Below are 26,222 nucleotides of genomic sequence, written 5' to 3' on the forward strand. Positions count from 1 at the left end.
ATAATCCAGTTAAAAAAAGTTCAGAACATTAACTGCAATACCACATCACTTAATTCTGGTTCAGAAAAGGTCATATTCATACCTGAGCAATAGTGCATTTAATATTGCTACACTGTGCAAGGACTTTGTGGACCTACACCACAGGGTAACGTGCCTCTGCCATGCTGTTGTGGGGAAATGCAGTGACACACTGTCAGGCAGTCATGGTAAACATAACACTTTGAAAAGTTACTTTCTTCAGCAAGTAGCTTGCCACTAAGCAGTATCCTATTTACCTGGATTTTAAAATTCCATTTTGGCATATATCTGGTTGAAATATTCTGTAGCAGAAAGAGTTACTTATGTGGAACTGTTCTTTAACTGAAATGGAAAGTTTTTTTTCCCCAGGGACAGTAAATATTTACTCAAGGTGGGGGGTGGCAATAAAAAAACAAACAAAAAACCCACAAACAAACAAAAAACCACACAACAAAGAATTTCTCATTTTCCCCCACATTCTAGAAGTATTTTGTCCTGATACATTTTATTTGATAGTCATTTAGAAATGATTCAAGTCTGACATTACAAAAACAAAAGTTATTCCATACTATAAACTATCTTGGGAGGGCAGGTGGGAAAAGAGGATATCATCATGTCTTTGAAAGACACAGCTTATCATTCTAAATGGGAATGAAAACACAACAACAACAAAAAGAGTTCTCAGAATAACAATTTTGCCCTGACTGATAATTAGCTTTTAAGGCCTCTGCGTTTTTTGCTCCATGACTGATCTGCTGAATGGCCTTGTACAAGTCACTTATCCTCTTTATGCCTCAGAGCACATCCAGCTGAGAGAGAGATACACTAGCTATAACCATATGTCATTATGCCAGTGTAACGCAGTGTGTCAACAAGAGTATTATCTTATTCTACCTACATGGAGTACATCCATGCAGATTTTGCTTACCTAGACAAGTCTCTCATTTGCAATTTGTAATAAATGGGGTAAGGAACATTTACTGTAACTGGCCAAAGTTTAGAGGAATAACCCCTCGCTCCCTCCCCCAAACAGCTATCATCATCTTTCGCTCCCTGCCTATATCTCCCATGACTCTGACTCTTGGAGCCAGAGCTGTACACATGCTGCTAAAGGCAAAGGGTAGTTGTTTTCAAATATCCGAGGTACTGCTTTCAGCTGCATAGGATGTGATCTCCTGGTCTGAGACAGCAAGAAAATTCAATACCTGTTTTTATGCAATAGCAGAGAGTTGTGATTGAAATGGCAAATATGCTCTAAAAAAGAACAACCACTTCCTAGGAGGGCAGGGTGCACGAGTATGTGGGCAGCAGCCTCAGGGGGTAGGGGTCTGAGTGGCAAGACCACGTAAATAATGTTTTCAGGTGTATTATTTTCAGCTGCCTCTGAGATTGTGAAGTTGCTACAGCTCTAGTCACTGCAGCTAAAACACACCCTCTAGTTACGATGCTTCCCTTCTGGGGAAGCTGCAGGCTTAGATGAGCTTTCCCGCTTGACTGAAGACCTTTCCTGTTAACTAAAGATCTACATATGCGGTATCAATTGCACCACCCTGGAAGCACTTCATCTATTAACACCAAAGTGTTAGACGATATTACTGTACACAAATGCAAAGTCAGAAAGATTATATTAAGCACACATTAGGATACCTGACATTAACTACGGCATGTTTACACAGTGTATCTTCCCACAGCTTGCCTGCTTTAAATACCTTTGCTGAAGTGGCAGGTTTCCATTCCACAGCTACCTGATAGAGATGTGAGCGGAAAGAGACTCTTGAAGCTGCAGCTCTGTGCTAGCCATATGCTACTTGCAGATGCAGAAGACTTACCTATTAAAATTCAGAGCAGCTGTGTTCAATGATAAAATGATAACTAGTATCAGCTCTTTCTCCTGGGAGCTGAGCCACCATCATCTGTATAAGGGAAAAACAGTGAACTGAATGGAAAGTCATAGGCAGCCAGAGGAAGGACACAGAATCCCAGGAACTGGTTTTGTTTGCAATATTTATTCAGGTCAGCTCAAAAGGTGAGGAATCCTTGAAGGACTTGCTCGCTCCACAAAATCAGACTTATTCTAATAGATCTTCAGCACTTTCTTCACTCTGTGTGCATGGAAAGCTCCCTTTTAAAAGTTGCCATTCCTCTTGGAAGCGCTTTTATAATCTTATCCCTTCCAGCTTCAGCCTCAGCTCAGCACCCACTATTTAACTGGCAGCTGATCCTCTGCAGCTGTATGAGCAGCCAACAAAGGTCTTCCTGCTTTTCTTCTGCTACTTTTTATTACAACTGGAGCTGGAAAATGAGATGAGCCTTCAAAAGATTCTGGCCTGGATTTCAAATCTCTTAGTATTCAGGGTGTTGTTGATTTGCTGGTTTTGGATTCAGACCACTTTAAAAAGTCAGTAGCCAACAGCTCATTTCACATCTGGATTTCAAGTTCCCTCACCCAAACTCCCAGTATGTTTGGATACACAGTCCTTATCCATTTTACTCAGAATCAGCTCTTACACGCTGCCCCTCACCATGATGACAGGTCTCTGGTAGCTTTTGATAGTGACTTCCAGTATTTGCCCTTGCTTTGCTCTCACAATTGCTATTGCCCTTTCCACCGTGGCAACAAGAGGGTGTTGCGTGAGCCAGCTGACCCCTTCATGCTGGGCTGCACATGCTCCACTCCTGATCCATCTTCTCTTGGGTGATACTGTTTTCACTTAGGATTCAAATCCATTAGTGCAAAGAGGCTAGGGACATAATGCATCTTCAACATGTTTCTTTTTGTGAACACTTATTTCCCTCCCCTCTTGTAATCCTTCCATTTACTTTAATTAAGCCCTGAAACAAAAACACTCAGGCTTACTCAGCAAGTGTGACTGGTGTTCCCAAGCTGAATCCTCCCACCAATAAAGCTACTAGCATCCATCCTGGTGGGCTGCCAGGGTTTGATGGGCACGCAAGAAACTCCTTTTTCATGCCACTGCACACAGGCGGCTGAATGCTGTGCTCTCCCCTCTAAGAATTTTAGTGATTCCTTTACTCCTGCTCCTCTTGGGCAGTGAGTCCAGAGTGGGGTAGCAAGAAGGCAGAATGAGTCCTCATTCTTTGTCCCTGCTTTGGGCACAGTAGTCTACATGATCCCAATGTGCAGAGCAGCTCCATCTAGTTTTCTCCAAGATCTATGCTCTTCTGCTGTGGGATGTCTCTGCTGCTCTTGGTTCACTGTGAACTCCAAAAATGCTTCAAACTACACAGCAAGGGATGAATGGCTGCAGTGGAGACAAGACCATTCCCACAAATATATTATAAATGCAGGGCTATTGCTTTTTAAAAATCTCTTCTCCTGTCAGGAGATCAGACTCACAACCCTTACTTCTTTAAAATATGTATTGTTGCCACAGGACTTCTAGAAGACAACCTAGGCCTTCCCCAAATGATATTACCACTCTGACCAAAATATGAAGGTGCCACACCATCCTCTGCATCTCTTTATACAATGATATTTGACATTCATTAGTTTTAGATGAAAGCTGATGTGGCCAGAAACGTTGCTTCATTTTTTGGTCAGTGCCTACTAGTAACTGAGTAGTAATTGGCAACTGGGAATAAACCAACTGACCCAAGCTCTGTGTAGTCCTTGGAATTCACCAAGACAGCAGTCAGCAAGTCATAGCCATCACAAGCAGGTGCATGCTGGAAACTCTACCAGAGCACCCAACGTTCTTGCAATTGCTAGCTCTTAGCAATTTGTATCTTTGATGACAGTTCAAGCATCCTAATAATGTCAGGTTTGTGCTAGAGTTTGCTAACATTTTGTGGCTGTCATCATGAAGAGCAACAACTGCTCCTCCAGTTTATACCTTTAAACTATTCTCCACTCCTACTATCTTTAGTTTCCTCAAGAGCTAGGAGTCAATTATACTACTTTTTCTGCTCTGGAGATTTACATCCCTGGTTTTCATTCATGTAACTGCTCTCTCAGAGTTATCCAGTCCCCTCAGATGTTTCCAACCTACATACCATTTCATTTATTTCCCTCCCCGCCTTGTAAATCAGGAATGTTTTCTGAAGCCTGTCTCTCTTATATGGTCCTGTGCCAACACACAACCTGACTATGTAAACTCCATGGCTTTTTGGTTTTCACAACAAGCTTTATCACTTCACTCTGGCCTTACCAAACAAACAAGCAATGCAAGAAAAGCTTCATTTGTGCCTTCTGAACCAGGGTCCAGTATTGTTGTGCATACAATGAGTCACTATCTGTTCAGAGAAGCCATGGAAAAAAAGAGCAAGACAGAAGAGTTGAAGGGACCAAAATGTGCATTTAAAACCAAGGGAGCAATGAAAAGGCCAACTGAGTGAGTAGTTAGGACTACTCAATACAGAGCCTGACTCATGTTTGTATTCAACACGTATTTAGTGTACTATTCAGGAAAAAAACCCCATCAATTTCTAATGGCCTGAGAAAACTCCACTAACTGTTAAATATTATGTTCACTAGGTCTTTTGCTTTGCAGATTTAGTAATGTTACCTTCTCTTTGGAACACTGAAATCTAAAACCTGACAAATATCAAATTTTTACATACTAACGAATCACTTCAGAGGCAGAAGCACAACGCTTCTCACAACCAAACAAAGCTGTAATAGTTAGAACAAACTGAACACACTTTAAGATTAATAACTGCAAGAGTAGATTACAGTAAACTGTATTTTTTTTTTTAACTAAAATCAGGTTCCATGTAGAAGAATTCCTATTTTCTTTTGAGGCACAGCTAATCTGAAAGTGAAATTTAGAGGCTACAAATTGGGAGGGAAGATGGGACACTAGCCTTACTCCCAGACGATAGTTACACAGAAGAAAGAAGACAGAGAAATATGAAACTCAGTGATTATTTCTGTTTGCTTTTTCTTGTGTTGTACTATTGCTCAGGGACAATCATAGCAGACAATGCTGGAGATAGATACATTTTTAAAAATGATAAACATAAGGTGCAATGAGGCAGCAACCTCACAGTTGCAGAATATAATCACACAGAACAAGGAAAATACATTTTTAAAAATGATAAACATAAGGTGCAATGAGGCAGCAACCTCACAGTTACAGAATATAATCACACAAAACAAGGAAAACACAAATCTAATATAAATTGTCATGTAATCAGTGAAAATGGAAAAGATTAAAATCGTAAATGGGGCAAAGAGTGAAAGAACACAGATTACTAAAGCATTAATGTGTAGTAAACCTGTAGTTAATTACTAGTTTCTGAAGGTGTTTTCACATCAGTTAAACCAAAAGTTGAATGTCTTCAATTGTCATTCTGGTTTTGGGTGTAGATTGGCTAACAGTAGCAATGGCTGCTTTTGAAAAAAACCAAACAAACAAAACCCAAACACAACAAAAACCCAAAACCAAAAAGCCCCCACCCCTCAAAAAAACCCATAAAACTATTTTAGCATGATCCTGTAAAATACAGTCAACTTCTGTAATTGGAAATATGGCCCTTTTGATTATGGTTTCTTTTCTATCTTATAAAGCGTATAGAAAACACTCAAAGTCTTTGGGGAGGAGAGAAAAAGGAGTCAAGTGTTTTCATGATCAGAGAGTTCTGGACATAGTTAAAAGATCTGGCAGTTCAGGCACAGAAGAGTTTGGAGGCGAATGTTTTATTTGCTCCTGGAGATAGTCTGGATTTATTTGCTCCTGGAGATAGTCTGGATTGTTCAGAAGCAGAAATTTAGTACTGGCACAGAGAGGACGCAGCTGATTTTCCATTATCCACTATTACTGGGCAGTGGAGCCACAAGGACATAAAAGCATTCAGGTCTGCCAGATCTCAGGCAAGTTAACCTCAACCTGAGTGCCCAGAATTGCAAACCCTTGAAAAAGATCAACAGCCTCGTGGCTTCACCTAGCCCTGCACCTCCATTTCCTTTCTCAAGCGTCAAGGGCAATAATGAAACAATGCTTCCTTATCACGCAGGGTAAGGAACAGAGGGTGAGGCTTGGCTACAGAGTAGGAAGGGAGACCTGTTTTATGAAATTGTGAAGCCACACACAATGAGCAAAGGATGCAGCATGACTGACTTTGTTTTCCTTTTAAGAAGGAACAAAATTCTTTTGTAAAGAATGTTTGTATCAGCCAGCAGTAATAAACTCACAGAAGGCCCTGATGGATCACCAACACTGCCCTTATTCTCTTAAACAATGGGGCGCACTGCAGACCCTCAGTTGAAAGCAGATCGGATTTGGAGAAAGGCACATGAGCCAGTATCAGGTTCCAAGGCAGTGGTCAGACTCTCAAATCCCAGCCAAATCACATATGTCTGGCTTTTCAGATCTCAGATCTCACTCAGCCAGAAGACTCCCTTCTTCTAGACATCTAGCACTAGCAAAAATAAATCTCCTCCAGACTTAAAGTGAAAGACTAAAGGAATTCTATGCCACCAAACTTCAGCATAGCAAGGAAAAAAACAAAGAAAAACAACAAAAAAAGGTAAGGAAAAACCCCACCACAGGTGAACCTTGGCAACCTGTGTTTTACCCCGGCAGGACTCTAGGTCCCAGTCCTGGCCAACCACCCTGTGATGAGTGCAGGGGAGTCAGTTAACTCACAGCAGCTGACCCAACCCAACAGTTGGTAACCACATGCCAGTTAGTCCTTGTGCGGCTCACAGAGACCATGGTAACTCCTTCCTTGTCAGCTTATGGTCGGAAAACATTATGTCTCACATGGACTTTGCAGCATGTAATTAAATCATTTTTTGAGAGCTTTATTCAATCAGAGATACCTTGCTCAGTAAAATATTGTGGAAGAAGTACCTTAAATTCCAGTTTCTCTGCCATTTGTATTTGATGTTAGTTCAGTGCACTGGCTGAACAGTAGCCTACGTTTGCATTAAATGTGATTGGCAGTTATGTTTGGATTGTCTTGTGCCTCTCTTTGCACAAATTACAGAGCATATAGCCAACCGTTCATTTACCTGACTATGCAGATAGATGCTGTCAGTCACTGAGAAAGTTTTTATTGATTCAGAAATGGATGTATTAACTTACATGACAAAGCCTACGCACACAGCAAAAGATACTAAGGCAACTGACATGTGTCCAGGCAGCAGAGAAAGCACAGAGAGCTCTGTTCCCTAAATAGATGGCTCTAAGTCACAAGTTTGATGTTCCACAGTTCCCAACCTATAATAACATCAATTGCCAAACAGACTAGCTTTACAAGCTTAGAAAGGAGAATTTTAGTTATGAGGAAGTAAAGGGACACTGATATAATTGAAACCCTAAAGGCACACAAGATTAATTTTACTCTTGTATGCAACACCAAAGTTTCTGTAAATTGCAGTTTGCACTAGTGAAATTCATCTTGTACCACAGCAGAACGGTTTGAACTGGTGGGCACAGACTCCAGGTTAACATGTGCACTGATGTGCACAGGTGCAGCAGAACTGCTCCATGAGCACTGCAGGTCAACATCTGCAAAAGGTGAGGCTAATACTGAGTTTTGCTAGCTCTGGGAAAAGGTTGTATATCTGAATTATAGCAACCGTAAGGCTGAACATCAGCTGAAGATGCAATAGCAGTAACATAGCCCTCATTCTATGAGTTCTGGACTCTCTTTTGCACCATCAGTCCTTATGGCGCAAGGTCTGGACAGCTGTACCACCCCAGTGCTCACTCTTACAGACATATCCTGAAGACAGGATGCAAGACTAGCTCCCATCAGGATTAGTACTGTATAACTCAGCACTATACCAGCAAACACTTTTTCATATCTATATTTCAGCTTCTAACATTATTAAAGGTATGAAATCACCGATAAAAAAACAACGAGGTTTAATTTATTTATAACTAAGCATTTAGCCAGTCTTAGGTAAATCTATAGTTAACGGGTTTTTTTCACCCACTTATGGTATCACTTGCTTTACACATCCTACACTGACAGAGCACATGGTGGTTCTGCTGATGTCAGTAAGGATCTCAATGGAGAACAAGAATACATGCAATAAAAGTCTACACATCAGACCTTTGCCTCTCACAGAAAGAGTTCACATCTATTCCCATTGAAATGCATCCACCTAAGAGGGGGCAAACAGCAGCTGTTCAACAAGCAGCTGTTCAAAGCTAAGCAACAGTTTAAGATGAGAAGAGGCTGATTTTCTACCACTTTCCAGTTTACTCAGCCTGATTTCTCTTGTGCTTGAACAAAAAAGGCATATGACAACACAAAGTATTCTACAATAAGTATCACAGCCAAATATATCACCAGTCCTACTGGAAGGGCACCAAATAAAGCAACTGATACAAACAGTGTGATAAGAGATAGAAATCGGATTACTTACAGCCCTAGCAGCTTTCCATCTTCTTCTACAGCACAGTGGTTTCCAATTAAAGTTATATATTTTAGTAAAGTTTGTTGTTTGTGTTAAAAAAAAAAAAAAAGCACAGAAATCTGTTTAGGATTAACCCCTACCCTCAGGGTTGTGGTGACTAAAGTATTCCAATGCCCTGCCTAACACTACAGGGCTCTGAAGAGCAAATGAGCTGTGTCATCTCTCTCACATGCAGGGTAAATTCGCAACATCTGGCTAAGCAATAAGATATTCTCCCACCAGAACCTCATCATGCAAAGCTCTTGCAATTAAGGCAACCTGTTTTACCTCAACACTGCTGTAGCTCAGCCCAACTGTTATAAACCTTTGTGTGGCTCTTTTTTATACAATGTAAATATACATTTTATAGTCAATGAGTACAGCTATTTTTTGAGAAGGGATTAGAACAGTTTCAGATAGCAACAAAAACATGTGAAATGAGCACAGAGGCTGAAAAATTGAAATTACATGTCAAAGCATACATTAGAAAGGCATCCTCAAGGTTGTAAAGCTAAGTACTTGAAAAGTTACAAAATACTAAAATTAAATTTGTTTACGTAACGTTTTTTTCAGTCCTCTTGTGGATATATGGTATGATAAAGTCTTTCATTACATGATCACATACAATTTTCTCTCCTGGACTCCTGTCCCTTTCACTGCATAAAATAAACAATGTTCACTTAACAAGAAGCTGTTCAACCTTATGGTTTTTTTTTTTGCATTACTCAGTATCTGGCCCATGCCTTACAGCACAATAGTATAGCCCTGCAGTAAGGACAGAATTATTCATTTTCTCCTGGGCTGTTCTATCTTGCTTATTATACTGGCATCCAGATATCCCACTGGCAAAGAGGATTTTAATTTTACAACATGCCCCTGGTGTGAGAATGAATGAGTGAGACTGCAGATGCAAAAGTGGGTCAAGAATTGGTAAAGTACAAAATACCCCACACTTTCTGGTGTTTGGTTCAAGATTCGTATATTCTGATTTTTTTTCATTCCCTTCTCTCAATGACTGTTTATACATATTAAAACAGAAGATGATAAGCACAGAAGTCCATTTAGCCGTCTGAATATTGAAAGTGAAGTTTCAAACGAGTTAAATGTTACTGTTGCACCACCCTTATTTTGCAAACACAGAAAGCAAGGTTACATGCCAATTTACATAAACTAGTGCAAACTCCTATGTGGACGTCACCACAGTGGTAAAGTGGCCCACAGTATTTGTACTACTTCTGCAACAGTCAATATAACGTTCTTTGGCATTCACACCTCAGCTTTTATTTCAGACCACAGTAAGGAAAGTTCAAATTGTTGTAAGGATTTCCATAACCAAAATACATTTTTAAAAAATATTGCATAATTGAGCTAGATTGATGTGACTTTGTGTACCCCCTGCAAGACCATTTACTTTCAGAAGTCTCCACTTAGATCATTTACTAGGTTCCCACAAAGTACTCAGACAAAGCTGTTCCACTTCTAGCTTTGATCGTTACTGCCCTATTCAAATCTACATGAGCCTGTAGTTTCTTTATTCTCCTCTTAAAACCAGTTTCTGATATAAGACTGTTGCCAATATATCAGTCACAGTGTTGCTGTTCCAAGTGCTTTTGGAGTAGATGTCATTGGAAGCTCCAGTCTCATGGGATCAGAAGCTCAGTTCGGCATTGCATTATATACCTGCAGACTACTACAGTTCAGCCAAACTGTTTAAGACTTGTGTTTGACACAGCCCTTGATAAATAGGTGGCTGCCAGAAACAGCACAGTGAAAATCAGAACACTGGATGAACACAAAAACTGCTAGTAAGGTAGGAGATTGCAGAGGTTTCTGGGGATATTTTCCAAATGAAATATTTTCATGTCCTCTATGAATTTGGCTCACCTCCCTATCACAGAAGATGGAGACTGGCTTTAGTCATCAGTGAGTTATGTGGTTTTATATTGATCCAAAATCAGTGGCCTGGAGCTTTTCCTTAAAGATCATTTAAGTACCACAACAATGTTTTAATCTCTGCCTTCAGTCCTAGTTCTCACACAGACAGTAACAGCTTTCAAGAAAATGTCCTTTGGGTAATGGAAAAAAGAGGAAATATCCTCTGTTATTAGGGATGGTACAGTTTCAAAGTTGACGATGAATAAAGGAGCTTATCCAATACTTTGAAACCAAAAGATGCTTTGTCTTTTGACCTTGCATGCTTACCTAGGCACCATCTTGATTCAGATACATTTTATTTATTTATTTTTAACTGAAGCAACTGAGCCATGAGAAGTATAATGCGCAAGTATATTGCTAAAGCAGAAGGAATGGTAGGTAGATGAAGCACACGACAAGGGCTCAGGAAACAAAACTGCTGTCTTGCCACGCGCTTCCCAACTATGGGCATGCCACTTCCCCTTCCCTGCTGCTTCCTTTCACATCTCTTGTTTGTCCCAGTCCCTGAGTCTGAATGTTCATTTCAAAGTCAACTGATGCTGGACTCTGATGCAGTTGAAAATGTTTTGGATCCAGCACTTGAGGAATAAACTGCATTTAGGCAAGGTATAATCAGGGATAACTCCATGTAAGCCCACTGTAATTACAGATGAACTTAACTCAGCCAGTTGTCTTTAATTTAATTAATTATGGGCATAAAATGTGAAGTCATGCAATTTCCAGTGCACTGGTTTATTAACAAAGGCAAGCAAGTCAAAGTCCACTAAATGTCATAACAGCTTATTGTTTTAAATATCAAGTGGCAACATCCGCATCCCTCATGGATTCCACATCTGTGTTCAAGTCCTTATATGGTAGTAAGATAAAGCTTATGAGTAGGATTTTAAGAAAACCGTTTAAAGCTGCTAGACTCTGGGAGCTAAACTAGCAAAGAAAATTCACTGATTCTCAGCACAACTTGTTATACAATTAATTTGATCTAGAAACAGAGTATTTACAGGGTAATTTGCAATACATAAACTGTTAAGCACAAAATGGCACTCTAAGTCATTAAACACAATTCACCTTCATTACAGGCACAGTTGGGATCCAGGGATTTCTTTTTTGTGAGTATGAGCAGGAAAAAAGGTTGTTGTCAGGAAGATGACTTCTGTAGAATTTAATCAAGTCTAATACCAACTATAAGTGATCAAAATGATGTTTGATCAACACAACTCACAAAATCCTTCTTCTCAACAAGACTCTGATATAAAGTAAGCTTATTAATGCACCCAGGAATTCACCTTTAAAGTGTAACTCTAGGAGCATAAAGCAGTTAATGTGATCACAGTCAAATAGCAATTAGGTTTCATCAAGACTGATATAATGGTATTTTCCTTCATGCAAGATAAACTGTTAGTTAAGGGACTATATCATTGTTTCACATGCTGTCTGGTTTTAATAAGCATACAGACTTGAAAAAGCCCAGTAGTGGCTGCTTTTTAGCATGTTTTAATCAGCCCAAGTAGTAATTTCTAAACTGAAGTCTAAGGCTACATACAGATTTAACTGTTTCACTGCATGGTTTTAAAGATTTAAATTAAGTTTTGATACCTCTGATTTATATACCTATAAAAGCAAACATTTTCCTAAGGACCCTGGACCCAATTAAGTATAAATTGTCTTCCCTCTTGTGACATCCATGCTGATTTCTACCAGCAGAAAGTCTGGATGCAAGTATCAAACAGTACAGTTTTGCCTATAACTTTGAAAAGGTACACAGGCCAATGGGCAGGTTCATTTGTGTGTGCAGTTTCCAAGAGAGCTCTGCCAGACTGGATAATTGCAACCTATGCATGTGATTTCCTGTCTCTGTCCATGATCTAAAGACTAAATTCAATGTCCCTATGATACTTGTTTTGTACAAGCAATAGAAACAACCCTGGTGTCAGGACTTTTCTAAAGACGGTAGGCCTGAGAGTCCTACTCACGTGGATGACAAGAAGTTTCCAACTACAGGAAACCCTCAAAAACCAGGTCAAGTCAGCCTCCTGTAAGAACTCAAGAGACTTTCACTCAGAAGTGTGAAAGGTGTAATGAGAAAGCAGAATTTCCTTTTCCTGATAAATGTGAAGATGAAGTCACCACTGTCTTACCTTCTTATTTGGAGCAAATATGATCTAGTGAACCTAGAGCAAACAACTCTGACTCAAAAATCATTATTAAACAAAACATTATTTGCAAAAAGAGAGAACTGAAAACTGTCAGCAACTGTGATTAAGTAAAGATGAAGAAATAACTTATTATTTCCCAGCATCCAAGTGAAATACAATTCTTTGCTCCTGGACTTTAAGAAATAACAGTAAGTATTTTGGTATCTTTCTTGTGGGTTTTTTTTTTTTTGTTGTTTTTAATTTTACTTGAAGTAGTCTAACTTCATGATTATGGCAAGAGAGTTTTTAAAAAGTTTTTGTATCCTAGCTTATGGAGTTATTCATGTCTCTAAGATTTTCATTTGATGTATAAAAAATTAATAGAATGACCCAGATTTTTTTTAGAGTTCCATGTAAATTAAAATCACAGAAACACAGGACTAGAAGGGATCTCAAGAGAACATTTAGTCAAACTCCCTGCATGAAAGAAGAATCAAGAATACTTAAATCATCCCTAACATATTAAACAGTTCCTAAAATTGCTGTTTAAAGAGTTTACCAGAATGTTGCTATGTAGTCCATTGCAATTTCTGAACACCCAGAATTCAGAAGTTAAGCATATTTATTTTTGCCATCATTGCAGGCCATTGAGCATAATTATTCTCAACTTAAAAATATCTGGATAATATTTGAAAGATCTGTATTTCCTGTAAGTCTGTTTCTGTGATAATTAAGCAGTGTTTATTCAAACTTTCCTCATATGCTATGCTTCCTAAACCTCTTATCATTGTTGCTGCTTCCCTTACTATTTTTTCTAAATGTATACATCTTTTGTAGAGTGTGGTGTCCAGAATTACATACCAGCTGAAGCCTCAGCCATGCTTATCAGAGCAGTACAGACATCTCTTATTTCTAATGTGACACTTCTAATATACCCCAAAATAAGGGCTGTCTTTTTTTTGCAACAACATCACATTCCTTGCTTATAATTTAGACTGTAATCCATTATAACTCCTATCATGTTTTCTGAACTTTGTAACTGCTCTGTTTTTGGCTTCACCTATTGTTTTTAGTCTTGTTGACACCAAGCCATTTCTCCAATTTATCAAGATGGGTTTGAATTACAATTGTCTCTCAAAGTGCTTGCAGCCAAACTCTTGTGTTTTGGTGTCATCCACAAATGATGTAACTATATTCTATATTTCGTTGTCCAAGATACTAGTGAAAATAACAGAAGAGCTGAGTGTAGAACAGGTCCCTGTAGAGATCCACTTGAAATTCCCTAGTATTTGAGAGAATCTTTTAACAAGCTGTGCATTCCCATTATAGTCATCATATCAGGCCTACAATTTTCCAATACCCTTTGAGAAAGCAATGCTAGAAAATACCAGATTCTTTATGACAGATATATTCCATCTACCACTTTCCTCTGAATCACTTACCACAGTCTGACCAAGAAGAGAATTGGATTGGTTTGATACAACTTCTTTCCCATGTGCACATCCACCTGGAGAAGAGAAGGCTCCTGTGAGACCTTATAGCAGCCTTCCAGTACCTGAAGGGGACCTACAAGAAAGCTGGAGATGGACTTTTTACAAGGGAGCATAGTGATAGGATGAGAGGTAATGGCTACAAACTGAAAGAGGGTAGATTTAGATTAGATATAAGGAAGAAGTTCTTCACTGTGAGGGTGGTGAGGCACTGGAACAGGTTGCCCAGAGAAGTTGTGGATGCCTCCTCCCTGGGAATGTTCAAGGCCAGGTTGGATGGGGCTTTGAGCAACCTGGTCTAGGGGAAGGTGTCTCTGCTCATGGCAGGGGACTTGGAACTAGATGATCTTTAAGGTCCCTTCCAACCCAAATCATTCTATGATTCTATGATCCTATATTTTAATCATATTATTGTCTTCCATGAAGAAAATATGTCCTTATAAATAGATCACTTTAGAATATTTGTGGGGATTGAAGCATCTATAATTACTCATATCTTCATTTTTCCACTTTTCATTTTTGAAAGGGAGGTTCTGTGTTCATTCTTTACTAGTTAGTCTTCCACAAGTTTGCAAAACTACTCGGGGATTATTTGGCAAGTTTCCTTAAGTACTCTAGAATGAACATCCTCTGTTGACTTGAATCTTGCCTAAATAATGTTTAAAGTGCTTGGTCTCTTCTGCTTCTCATATTAAAATGATTTTGTTAAAAATCTGGTCAGAACAGACCTCAGAGAAGATGGAAAAGGTGGTACTGAAGGTTTTACTTGCCTATGCCATTAGCTATTCGCTTTCCTGTTCTGTTAAAGATGTATCTTTCCTTTCTCTTCCAGTTCTCTTTTTTACCTAATACTTTTTAGGCCACTTTCTTTTTACCTTTTAGATCTTTTAAAATTTACATTCATGCTAACAAGTTAATGAATAACACAGGCAGTTCTTCATAAATAGCATTTGCTATTTTCAGGATGCATTGGAGAACTTTTCTTAATGCTAATCTTACTTTCCCCTTGTCTGGTTTTGAATGATTCCTCCTTCCTACAGTTTATATCAAGGCATTTTATAAGATTTCAATTTCTGGTGATGTGCTTTAACTGACTAAACCGAAGAAGCCTAGCTAACTCACACTGTTCCATAGCTCATGGCTCCTTGATCTCAGCTCTGCATCATGCAGTTGCAGTAATATAAGCACTGGTGGGTTTACATACACTGTGTAATACATAGCATTTGTCTTGAAGCCTTATACTCTGCAAGCTAGTGAATATGAGGGCATCTTTTTGTTTTCAGTTATAACACAAATGTTTTGCCCTCTCTGGTTCTGTAGAAAATCACAGTGTAAATAAATATGAAATGGCAAATTTTTCAATACTTACATAGTTTTATATATTTACACTAATGGCTTGTGTGAAGTGATGTAGGAACTCAGGAAAAATATTACTCTTCACTTACTACTGTAGTAATGGAACACTACTTGTCTGGGGGTGAGAGCTAGTTAAAAGAAACTTAAACTAGAAGTCAGGATGACAGACAGTGTAGAACAAAAAAAAGTGTAGATTGTTCTTGCTTTTGCACTGCAGTAAGAGTGAAATTGAAATTTTAAAACATTATTAGTTTTAAGTCCAGTTAATTATTTACTAGCAATAAAAATAGTTTCAGTTGATACATATATGTTTTTGGTCTGCAACCATACTTTTGTTCTCTGTTTAAAAATAGTTTTGTCCTCCTTGCCCCTCTCTCCCCATATTGGACCACAGGGAGTATACTAACTGACTGAACAGGGAGGAAAAAAAGGGGGGGAAATTTGTCATACAGCAGTTGTAAGGAATCTCTTTTTTAACAGCAAACTAGAAACTTCATTAAAAACTGGAAGAACAAGTCTTCTGGTACCATTCCCACTTGCAAAAATTCCCATGGAAATTTCTGGGCTTTCAGTTAAAGGAAAACTATTTTCATTCCTCATGCTTTTTCTCCTGGAAATATATCCTTGATAACTGAAAGTTTAGTCTGAATGTTACAGTATTTCTAAGTGTTACAATGTCCCTTTATTTAAAGACAGCTGAAGTCCCAGAATTTCTCTGTCCGATGAGAAGAGTACAGTGTGCATGAGTAATGAGTGGACTATTTTGTACAAAGAGATTTCTAGAAAGTGGAGGGGATGGAGGAGGAAAGGCAGGGATGATAAGAGGATGGACTGACACTCTCTGCGTTGTGCAGAATGAAAAGAAATAAAACTGCCCCCTTCTTCCTCTCAAAACTACCCCAAACTAACAATAAAATCAGAGACAAAGAAACACTGCCATAAGTGTTTACTAGCAGTTTTTAGTACTTTTTCCAAAAATTATCTGTTCACTTCTTACATATCTGATTCAACAGTCTCTTCTTATACAGTAAACAACATATGTTTAAATTTAGGCCCATATGTAAGGCCTAGTGATATCAAGGAGCTTAAGCTTTTTGCAAAATTGTAGTCATACTACATACACAATATTTTTTTCCAGAGGTTTTCAATTAGGGATGCTTTTTCAAAGTAACCAGCAACTGTTAGCATTTGTCATTAACTGTTAGCATTTTCCACAGCCATAAATATACAGAGTTTAAAGGTCTAATTCCTCATCTACTCAGATGGTCATTCCAGTCATATAATAGCTTGTTGTCCTAGCCCAAACCAAGTCTGTGTAAGCATAAAGTGTGTCTGGCCACATATTCCCTGAAGTTATGAATGGCATGTCCCTGCTTCCAGCCCTGAACTCCTGTGTGATTGGCCATAAAATGGCAAGTTTCACAAACCTAGAAGTGGCTATATTTCAGAGGAAAAAAGTAATATAAATGTAATTCTGTAGGGAAAGTTGGGATCTTGGGAGTACAGAAAGGGATATCAACATTAGGAATGATTTTGAGAGCTAAAGTCACAGTATCACAGACATTGTAGACACTGCAGACTTTATAAATGATTACAACTTCAAAAACCTCTAAATATTTCATGAACTAAATTGTATAATCTGGCCAACATTTACTGTAAACCAAATAAGTAACTAAGCTGCCCATTAATTCAGAGAGCAGAGTGTGATAATAAAAATGCTCTTAAAAATGGGAGTCGTTGTGAATGACTGCTTTTAATGTTTTAATAAGCATCATTAACTTCATATGAAAGGTTTATAAACATTTACTTTGCAAAACTTCTCTACTAGCAATAGCATAGATTTCATTGCTTGTTCTTATAGAGGTTTCTTTCTTAAATAGTGAACTGAAAGTAGGCAATGTGTAGCCCAAAATTCACTGTAAACCTTCAGACTCTATGAAATATTATAAACCTTCTCCCATTCCTGGGATCTAGTTCCAACACATGCCATAAGATTTTCACTTATATTCAATAGAGATCGCTTTGCTTTGGATATTTTCCTTTTTTGTCTGTTGCACATTAGGCAAAACCTTCCTTCTCCCCTTATTTAATGGGATAAACCTATTAGCAGTCAATCATTAACTCCTAGGGGCTCAATTCAGTAAAGGAAAAATTACCTGCACAGTTGCCTGCGGTGAGATCTCCTGATGGCTCTACAGCTGAAGAGTCTGATCAAAATAGCCTATGTGGAATTAATAAAAGGAATACATTGCAGTTATGTCACACTCTTTTACTTTAGAATCTTCAAATATTAATTAATGAAACTTCACAACACCTGACTGAAAGCAGGTAAAGACCATGAACGCTTCATGAAAGGATAACCGAGGTATACAGAGTTGAAAAGCGCTTCCAAGGGAAAACTGTAAATTGTTGCCAGACCTGGGATTAAAGTTACTCAGGAAGTGATTTGGTCTGTCTATGCAGTTTCTGACATGGCACGGCATTTCTGCAGTCAAAGGGTTTAATCATACACAATTCCCCTTTTCTTTTCTGCATGATGAACCTGAGTTCTTCACTACGCTTTCCTATGCCCCTCACCTGCCCACATCTACCTCAGGGTGGACTCAAAGTGCACTGCCCATGAGCAGAGGAATGTCAGCGAGTAGATTTGGCATAGAAGTCTATAGACCATATACCCAGTGTTTCCTGATGAGTGTTATGGAAACAGGAAAATTTCAAGGAACACTGAGTGCTTTGTGTGCTGGCCTGGACTGGAAACAATACAACTAAGTTTACTGTCACAGAATTTCTAATTAAGTCATTGCCTTTATTTGTTCTCTACAGCATGGTCTGTTGCTGCTGGGAAGCCATTTTTATCTGCTAATGAAAATTAGACCAGGAGTGCATTTTTGCCAGTACCAAGGACACGATCCTTTAAGAGATTTAAGAAATACTGGCAGAAGTCTTAGTGCAGACAAACCAGTATCAAATTAAAGGTACTTTTGTCAGTATTGCTTATTTTGCTCACAAACCCCTGTATCAATTACACTGTCAAACCCACTTTTTTTAGCCTGGTTTCTAAGGAAAAAAATAACGCAATCGTGTCACCAGCCTGTCTGTCAGTCCTGACCCTAATGATCTTGAACCTGCCAGCCAATTTCAACCACATCTGACAATGCCTTCAGGATAGAGATCTCAAAAATCTTCCTCTCCTAGGAGTTTAATGAAAATCAGGAGCTGGTAAAGGGGAGAAAATGACCGTATTAATCCTTTCTCTGAGGAAAAGACACGGAGAAAGGAGGCTTTCTTCATTCAGTTGGCAGGAGCTAGCTGGGTAGTCGCATGTGTGTGTGGACTGCCTGATCAGCACAGCTTGCCAGTCAGCACAAATACGCATACTCCAGACTCGTCACAGCAGAAAGCCAAAATGTATATAGAGGGAGGACAGAGAGAGGGTGGGAGGGGTTGCAGAACTGCAGGGAGTAAAGGAAGAACGTGTGGCATCACAATAGGGAGTGATTTTAGGAGCAGGAGATGTGGGGACAGGGATTCTGGAAACGGGGGGGGAATTGTAAGCATCTTGGGGAGAGAGGGAGGAAATGGGGCACTGGGTTTATGGGGGAGACCTGCAGATACTGTAGTCAGAGCTGTCATGGGCTGGCTTACTGAGTGGAGGAGATGTAGGTTAATTAATCCTGCTGCTTCTGGAATCATTTATTAAATTACATGCAGTTTCCGTACTAGAAAGGTTGGCTGGTATATGCCTGGATAGCATATTGTGTAGGACAGGCTTTACACAGGAGTGGCTTTGAAATACAAGAGGGGCATTAAAGGACCTTGCTTTTTTTCTTTTTTTCATGGTGGGCAAATAGGCAATGAGTCTGTTCAGCTAAGGGGAATGATTTAGTGATTGATCTAAGTGTCAGGTTTGAAATCACTGCTGTAGACTCCTTGAAACTACAAGGTCATCTCAGCCCTTCATTGTTCCAAGGAAGAAAAATTAAGTGCCATGCAGTTACCACATCTGGTCCTTTGACTGAAGCCTTTAAAAATGAAGGCCTATTTGTTCTACATGGATTTGAAAGAATCTGAGGTACCTGCTCACGTTTTCACACCCTCTAGTTTTATGTAGCAACCTGCACAACACAGATTTGTGTATTTACCTACATCCAACTGATAAAATATATTACAGATAGATAAAATATATATAGATATATATTACAGTAATATATATGTTACAATATGAATGAGCACATGATTTGCACTGGAAAATGAGACACTGTTAATACCAGTGCTAAACATTAGTTCTCTACACTGTATGTGAATAGATTTTTAGATCATTGACCTGCCCTGATACACACGATATTCCTTCTCTTGCTTCTTTACTAGTACTCAGAGTAACAGTATAATGTTCAAGTCAAATATCAGAATAAACCTACGACAAGCTCTGTGCCACAATGGCCATCATTTCTGAAGTTCATCCAAACCCACACATTTAGCTTTTAATGAACTGCCATGTTCAGAGAGAATACCTTGACTGAAAACACCCAAACAGCATTTGTTCATCAGCTCTGCGCTGACTCTCTGTGTCAAGGTGAGCTGCACACTGGCCAAACGTGGAGTCTAAACAAGTCTCTTATTGCGGAAGGCTACCTCACCACTGTCTATTCTTGCTTTTTGTCTGTACGGTACACAGGGTACAATGGGGTCCTTCTCCATGGGTGAGGTTACAACGTACTGCAGGAACTTTACCTGCACTACGGTACTAATAATAACCATTGGCCTCCGGAATTATCAGTGCATCAGCTTTCCACCCCAGTGGTACATTCACTATTGTCAGATTCTCATTTTAGAGAAAGAAGTCAGGTTCAACCATTTCACACCGAAAACTAATAAAAAAGAAATAACCCAAACTGGAAAAATTAATTTTATGCCACTTAAAAAATAAACTTAACAGAAGAGAGAGTAAAACAAGTAATAGCTACTTGTTGTGTTTTCTGTAAGCTACTTTGACAAGAAATCAAAGCAAGTCAGGGAAGCATGTTTCTCCAATATTGAGAATGTAGCTATAATAACTGTTACATTAGCCAACACAAATTGAGAAAGCCTCAAAATCTGTGACTTGTCTCCACATGTCAAAAGGAGCATCTGGTCCTGTGATTTGCTAAGAATGAAAAATACCGCATATTGTAGGGGGAGGGTTGTAAGTGAATTATGAACAAAGGACACAGCTATCTGAGTGCAGAAGGTGTCTGGTTTAAGTTCAGTTTAATCTTTGCTCTTGTGCCTTCTTTGTTTGAATGTATCCCTGCAGATGGGGGGAGGGGGAAAGAAAGTCTAAAAGAAAGGAACATCAGGTACTGTTGAAACTCATTTAAATTGCAATCTGCAATGGGTATGGACTTAGATTGCTGACACAGTTATAGCATCTGAGGCTCACATAGAGAGGAGCCTTAGCAAAAATGTGTGTGCTTTCAGTCCCAGATAAGGCTTAACTTTTTTTTTCTTACATGGTCTGTACTCTGTATGAAGGCATTGCTCCTGAAAGAGATATACTAATAACAACGAGTTGAGCAAGGCACAGAGCAGACAGGGAATGTGCAAATTCCTCCCCCCCCCCCCCCCCAGCCCCCCAGCCCTACAAGAAACCTGCACTGCTCCTGCTCTTCTAACCCAAAGGCTTATAGAGCTGGTCTGAGCTTCCCAGCTCTCCCTCTAAGGAGATGCATAATAAATACCCTGTGAGAATGTTCACATGGAGATTTACTCTTGAACAGCTAATATGCTTCAAGGTATTGCCAGTTTATCCACAGTTTGCTTATCCTAAAACACATTAGAATTATCTCTCTGGTTTTCAAAACTCATCTTGAACTATCTCTACATCTCCTTTCCAGCTTTGTATCACTTCAAGACTACACGTTAGTGTTGACCTATAATTTCTTTGCCATAGGACTCCCATGGTTCGTGGTTCTTGCTTGCTCTCATCTTGTTTTTTTCACTTATCTGCAAAACACCTTCTCACCTTCCTACTCCAGACCACTGAGCTAGTTCTCATGTAAAACTTTCCTGTTTGCTTCAACCAATGACTGACTGACCCTATTGTATTTCCTTTCCCTTTCCTTTAAACTAGGTTCCAAAAACCCTGCTTGCTTGCATTTTTTGCTATTTGAAATGTTAGTTCTTCTTTCCTTATCCTTGGCTCAAGGATTCTTTTGAGATCTTTCTTTACTTGTGCAAAGTTGAGCTTTGCTGTACCCAGCTCTGCAGAAGCATTTTTATTCATTCACTTACTCTGTGAAGGAATGAGAGATCTCTGTCCCTTACAAAGTTCGTGGGATAAAAGGTGAAAAGCAAGGGAAATGTAGTAACATCCTATATGGAATATGAAGGAGGAACACACTTTGCAAGAAAAGGAGTCTGGAGAGTCTCTACCAAGAAATCAGAACATGTTCAAAGGGCTAAAAAGATAGATGCAGTTGGTTTCTTTAAAAAAGAACACCTTCAGTTTTACAAACATGGACTCTTCTCATGCTATTTTCTAGGAGGGGACAAAAAGGAAAAATGGAGAAAGACATGTCCTTATTAATTTTCAAAAACTTTCAAAAACCTCTTAAAATACAGCTACGTTAAAGCACACAACTCCCTGTCCCTGCATTTCCCAGCATATCCAGTCTTTTCTATTTTGATGTGTTTTTGACTCAAAACTAATGTACAAATAAAATAAATGTATGCATTTCTTTTTTGCTGTCCTCATCTGTCTGGCTGTACTTTTTCACAGGCTCTTAGAGGTCAAACGTCAAGACTTCAACGTTTAGCTGCAGCCTGGCTTCTGATACGTACTTATTCCCTGCAGGATGTGTAAGGGCTAATACTGAAATGCTTTTAGACTGAAAGAGACTTCGAAGAAATTAGAAAGCCTTCAGTGATTTGTACGTATTGTTTTACTCAACTTTGCTCCCAGTATCCATGTTCTTAAATATGCAACTACCTTTATTTAAAAGTGTTTCTGTATTGTTTATCCACGTAGTAATTCATACTGATTTCAAGCAAGAGACTATCCAAAAAAGGGGAGGGAAAGCAATACACCTCAAATCTTTAGCTGATGTATATAGCTATTGCTTTACTGAAGCTTTATGGAAGCTGACAAAGCCACGCTAATTTACTCCACATGAGGATCTAGACCAAAACCATGCTCAGCATTCTCAAGCTGAATGGCACTGAAATCCAGGTGTTTCTGGATGTGCTTTGACATGGATAGGAAACTATTTTATGTGCAGTGCAGTGAAGATATCATGACTTGAGCAAAAAGCACACATACTGCTTTTGAGTTTAGATATGAAACTACTCTGTGGCCTCATTTAGTTAGATTTATTTCACTGCTGCCTCCCTTCCTGTACATTCAATCTAATACTATAAAAATCAAACCCATCTTATTGAAAGAGTTGATGTCCTCCAAAAATACCTGAAAAGATATATGATTAAAAAGATCTCCCCTCCTCCTAAAGCAAAATAGTAAATGGAGCTTATTTTTTAAAATTATTTTTCAGTCAGCTCTACTGGTTGTTTTTATAGCATCCTTTGTGGATAGTAAATTTTATAACAACAGACGGTCGTTAGCCCATGTCTGTTTTAAGGAGAAAAGATAGTGCGATCTAACTACCAGTAGGTTAGTAAACATTACTATGCAGAGAAATAAGACAATGGAAAGTAGACAAATTCAATGGAGTGATGCTTCTTTATGCATTTTAGATATGTATTACTTTGTCTATACATTCATTGCCTTGAAACAGGGCACGAACAATTATCCTAAATATAAGGCACTATGAGTAGTTAATCTTCTTACATGAGCATTTTATTAAGATGTTGATGTAATTTAGAAATAAGGCTATTTCTTCAGATATAGTCCTTTCTTTCTGATACTGCCTGGACAAGGAGCCTCTCACCCAAACAAGTGACCATTGAATAAGCAGTGTCACCGCTCCAATAAAAAGTGCAACGAGCCAGGTTCTTCCAAAATGCAATAGGATATTATACGTGCACCACAAAGTGTTGTTCAGGCTGGGCACAGCTGGTCAGAGCCATGGGAGTCCAGACATCCGAAAGCATCCAAGTGTGACAGAGACCTAAAATAGAGGATTACTCCCCACCCCAGGTACTTGAGCCCTATGTTCCTCGCAGTAATTAGGCACAGAATTATACATTCAGGTGAAATGTCTCTCTTGTCTTGAAGCCAGTGTACGTTTTGCCATTCCCTGAGTAAGAACAATGTTTCACCTTGAAGTATACTTGAAGATTAGTAGATATGGAAACATTTTGCTGAATCCTTGCCTTTTTAGGCAAATATGAATGATGCTTTTTGGATTTTTTCTTCTTTTTTTTTTTTTTTTTTTTTTTTCTTCCCAATAGGAGATCTATTTCTGCAGCCTCACTGTCATGATACTGCTTTTCTCATTTTCAGGAGATAGTTCACATTTATCTGGAAAATAGCTAGCACTGGGACTAATGAGAAACATCTGAGAAATGCTGCTTTCTTATTGCAGTAGTGCCAAAAAACCTGAAAATAAACTAGCTCCTTTTTTGGGTATGGAGTATTCTCCTTTGTAGGAACTGTTTCACATTTTATGTGTTGAATGGAGCCAGTCAAAAAATCAAAACAGATAATTTTCTGCTTTTCTATATATCTCATTATTTGTCATTTGTGAGACATTCAGTTAACTGCTGGTTTATTTGAGATGATCTTGGTAAACCTACCAATATAATTTATTATATAATATAATATAATTTAATTTATTCTAAGTAAGTAATCATTCAAAAATTGGTCCTAAAAATGGCGTAAGAGCTATTTCATCTTTCCTTAATCAGTAACACAGTGTTTAAAATGAGTGATCAAATCAGAAACTAGAAACACAAAACATTTTGACTTATAAGACCAACCAAAAAGAGAAATTTATAAATCACCCCGAGGTAGAAATAAGCTTTATGACCTGCTTAATAAATATAAATAATAAACATATAGAACATAAGATATTTGTTAGAAGTAGAGAGAGCTAGTTTAATATAATAATTTATTTGTAAGCAGTAGTTCAAACACAATGTAAAGAATGCTGATGACAATAAACTTTTTCTTCATTAACCCATTTGATAAATTGAGAGTGAGCTAGTAACAACTGTTTAAATAAGCAAGTAAAAAGCAAAAAAAATTCATACGGGTAGTCACTGTAGCCACCACATTGCCAGAGCAACAAAATCTAATTAAACCTCTAAAATAATGGAAGTTAAAAAAATAAGAAAAATACTATTTTTCTTTGATATTTTAGCACGAGACCTACTGAGATGAATTTAGAAATTAGAATATCTTACAATGGAAAACAGGTTATTTTAAAAGAACAAGGGAAAATATAAGGAAGATACTAAACACTTCCTGATGATAACAGGATCACACTTTACTATTTCCAACCCGCATATTCCTGTTACCTCAGATCAATTCCTGTATCCTTTAATTCCAACAAAGAACATCATTAAGCCATTCCCATACAATTATGATGCTCCAATTATTCTTTTAAAACTGAAGTTCCGCTAGAGCACATCTCAAAATAACCTTCTTAGCCAACAGTGACCCAATGGGATCTTGGAGGCTTGGGTAGACCTGTGCTCCATTCCAGAGGACGGCCAGACCTGCACAGCCTTGCCGTACATTTGAAATGCCAGTGAGGGAGCTGACACACCCCAGTGCAGCAGCAGCAGCACCCTCCTTCCCTGCTCCCCAGCCCCGGGGAGAGTTTGCACACCATGGCTGGGCACAAGGAGGTCTCTGGACTGCACAGGAAGTGGGCAGGAGGAGGCACAGTGTTTCCCCAGCCACCATGTGCCTGTGGCCCCAGTTCCCAGCAGGGGTGAGGACTCCACCCTGGCTTCCTACTCGTTCCCTTTTACTCCTAACTTGGCCACTACAGAACCTGTGCCTTTCATTGTACCAACACTGGTCTGATCTTCTCTGGCAGATTTGTGACATTGTTTATTAATTAGTGAATCATCAGATTCAATATTTTGAGTGGAAGCACTAAATACTTAACGTAGAGGGATCTTTACTGATGTGTACTCAGCATCATTTTCAAATAGGTTTTCAGACATTTACTTTTGTTATTCTAATGAAGAATTTGTATTTTTATATCGTATGCTTTTATTTACACCTCAAAACTGCTCCTGTTCTCAAACCAGTTAATGCTAAAAATAGATGAATTAGGAAAAGCTCAGTGAGCTGTGCTCTGCAGTTTTTAGTGCAAAACCAATGAGGTTCCTACTGAGTTCAGCAGAGATAGTTCTTGCCAGCCTACAAAACTTGTCCTGTGCTAGCGAGTTGTCTTTACATTATAGCCAAGAACAAAGATTGCTCTTTGAAAAAGTCTTAATTTTAGAAAATGTCCAAGATTTTGAAATTATTTATGGGTTTTTTATACTTATTATTAAATTTTTATGTTTATAAAACCCAGCCTTTTTCCCCTCACCCTAGGTTCAAAGGACTCTATCCCACACCATGCATATATGAGCCTAAAGGCTTCCTCCTGAGCATAGCCTGAGGCCATTGCCGTCTATACAGTTGACTGAAGTCAATCAGAGGTTGCGTGATTCCCATTTTTCCATTTTTTCAGTAACTGTATTTAATTTATCTGGAAAACAACAAAGATTTTTATTTTATATCGTCACTCTGCTGCCATTGATTTGTCAGTAGAATGGAATGGAAAATGCTATCAAGCTCTGGCGGCTGAACTGCAGTGGTGATGAAACGTTGCCCTGCTTTTACTCTTTATTGCACCACTCACTACCTTTCCAATGATGATTTGTCTGCACTATCATTTTTACTAGCTGTGGTGCAAAACACAAGAATTCTGTTCTCAGGTTATAGCTGAAGTGGAGAAAAAAGTAATCCTTTCGTTTCCGTCA

At 38.7% G+C, this 26,222-nt stretch overlaps 1 long non-coding RNA gene across 1 annotated transcript in view; it reads right to left on the reverse strand.

Moving 5' to 3' along the window:
• Nucleotides 1-2,005: 2,005 nt before the first annotated feature.
• The window catches only part of LOC148054797 (uncharacterized), a 59,252-nt gene continuing 35,035 nt past the window's right edge, over nucleotides 2,006-26,222 (reverse strand). The window contains exons 2-4 of the long non-coding RNA XR_015706676.1: nucleotides 17,459-17,523; nucleotides 13,899-13,963; nucleotides 2,006-3,281 (exon numbers count right to left, since the gene is read on the reverse strand). This is a non-coding gene — a long non-coding RNA (uncharacterized LOC148054797). The remainder of the gene's footprint in view (nucleotides 3,282-13,898; nucleotides 13,964-17,458; nucleotides 17,524-26,222) is intronic.

The sequence above is a fragment of the Nipponia nippon genome, unplaced genomic scaffold, assembly GCF_047370975.1.
Source record: "Nipponia nippon isolate SJK-2023a ecotype South Korea unplaced genomic scaffold, ASM4737097v1 scaffold_3, whole genome shotgun sequence".
Taxonomy (NCBI): Eukaryota; Metazoa; Chordata; class Aves; order Pelecaniformes; family Threskiornithidae; genus Nipponia; species Nipponia nippon.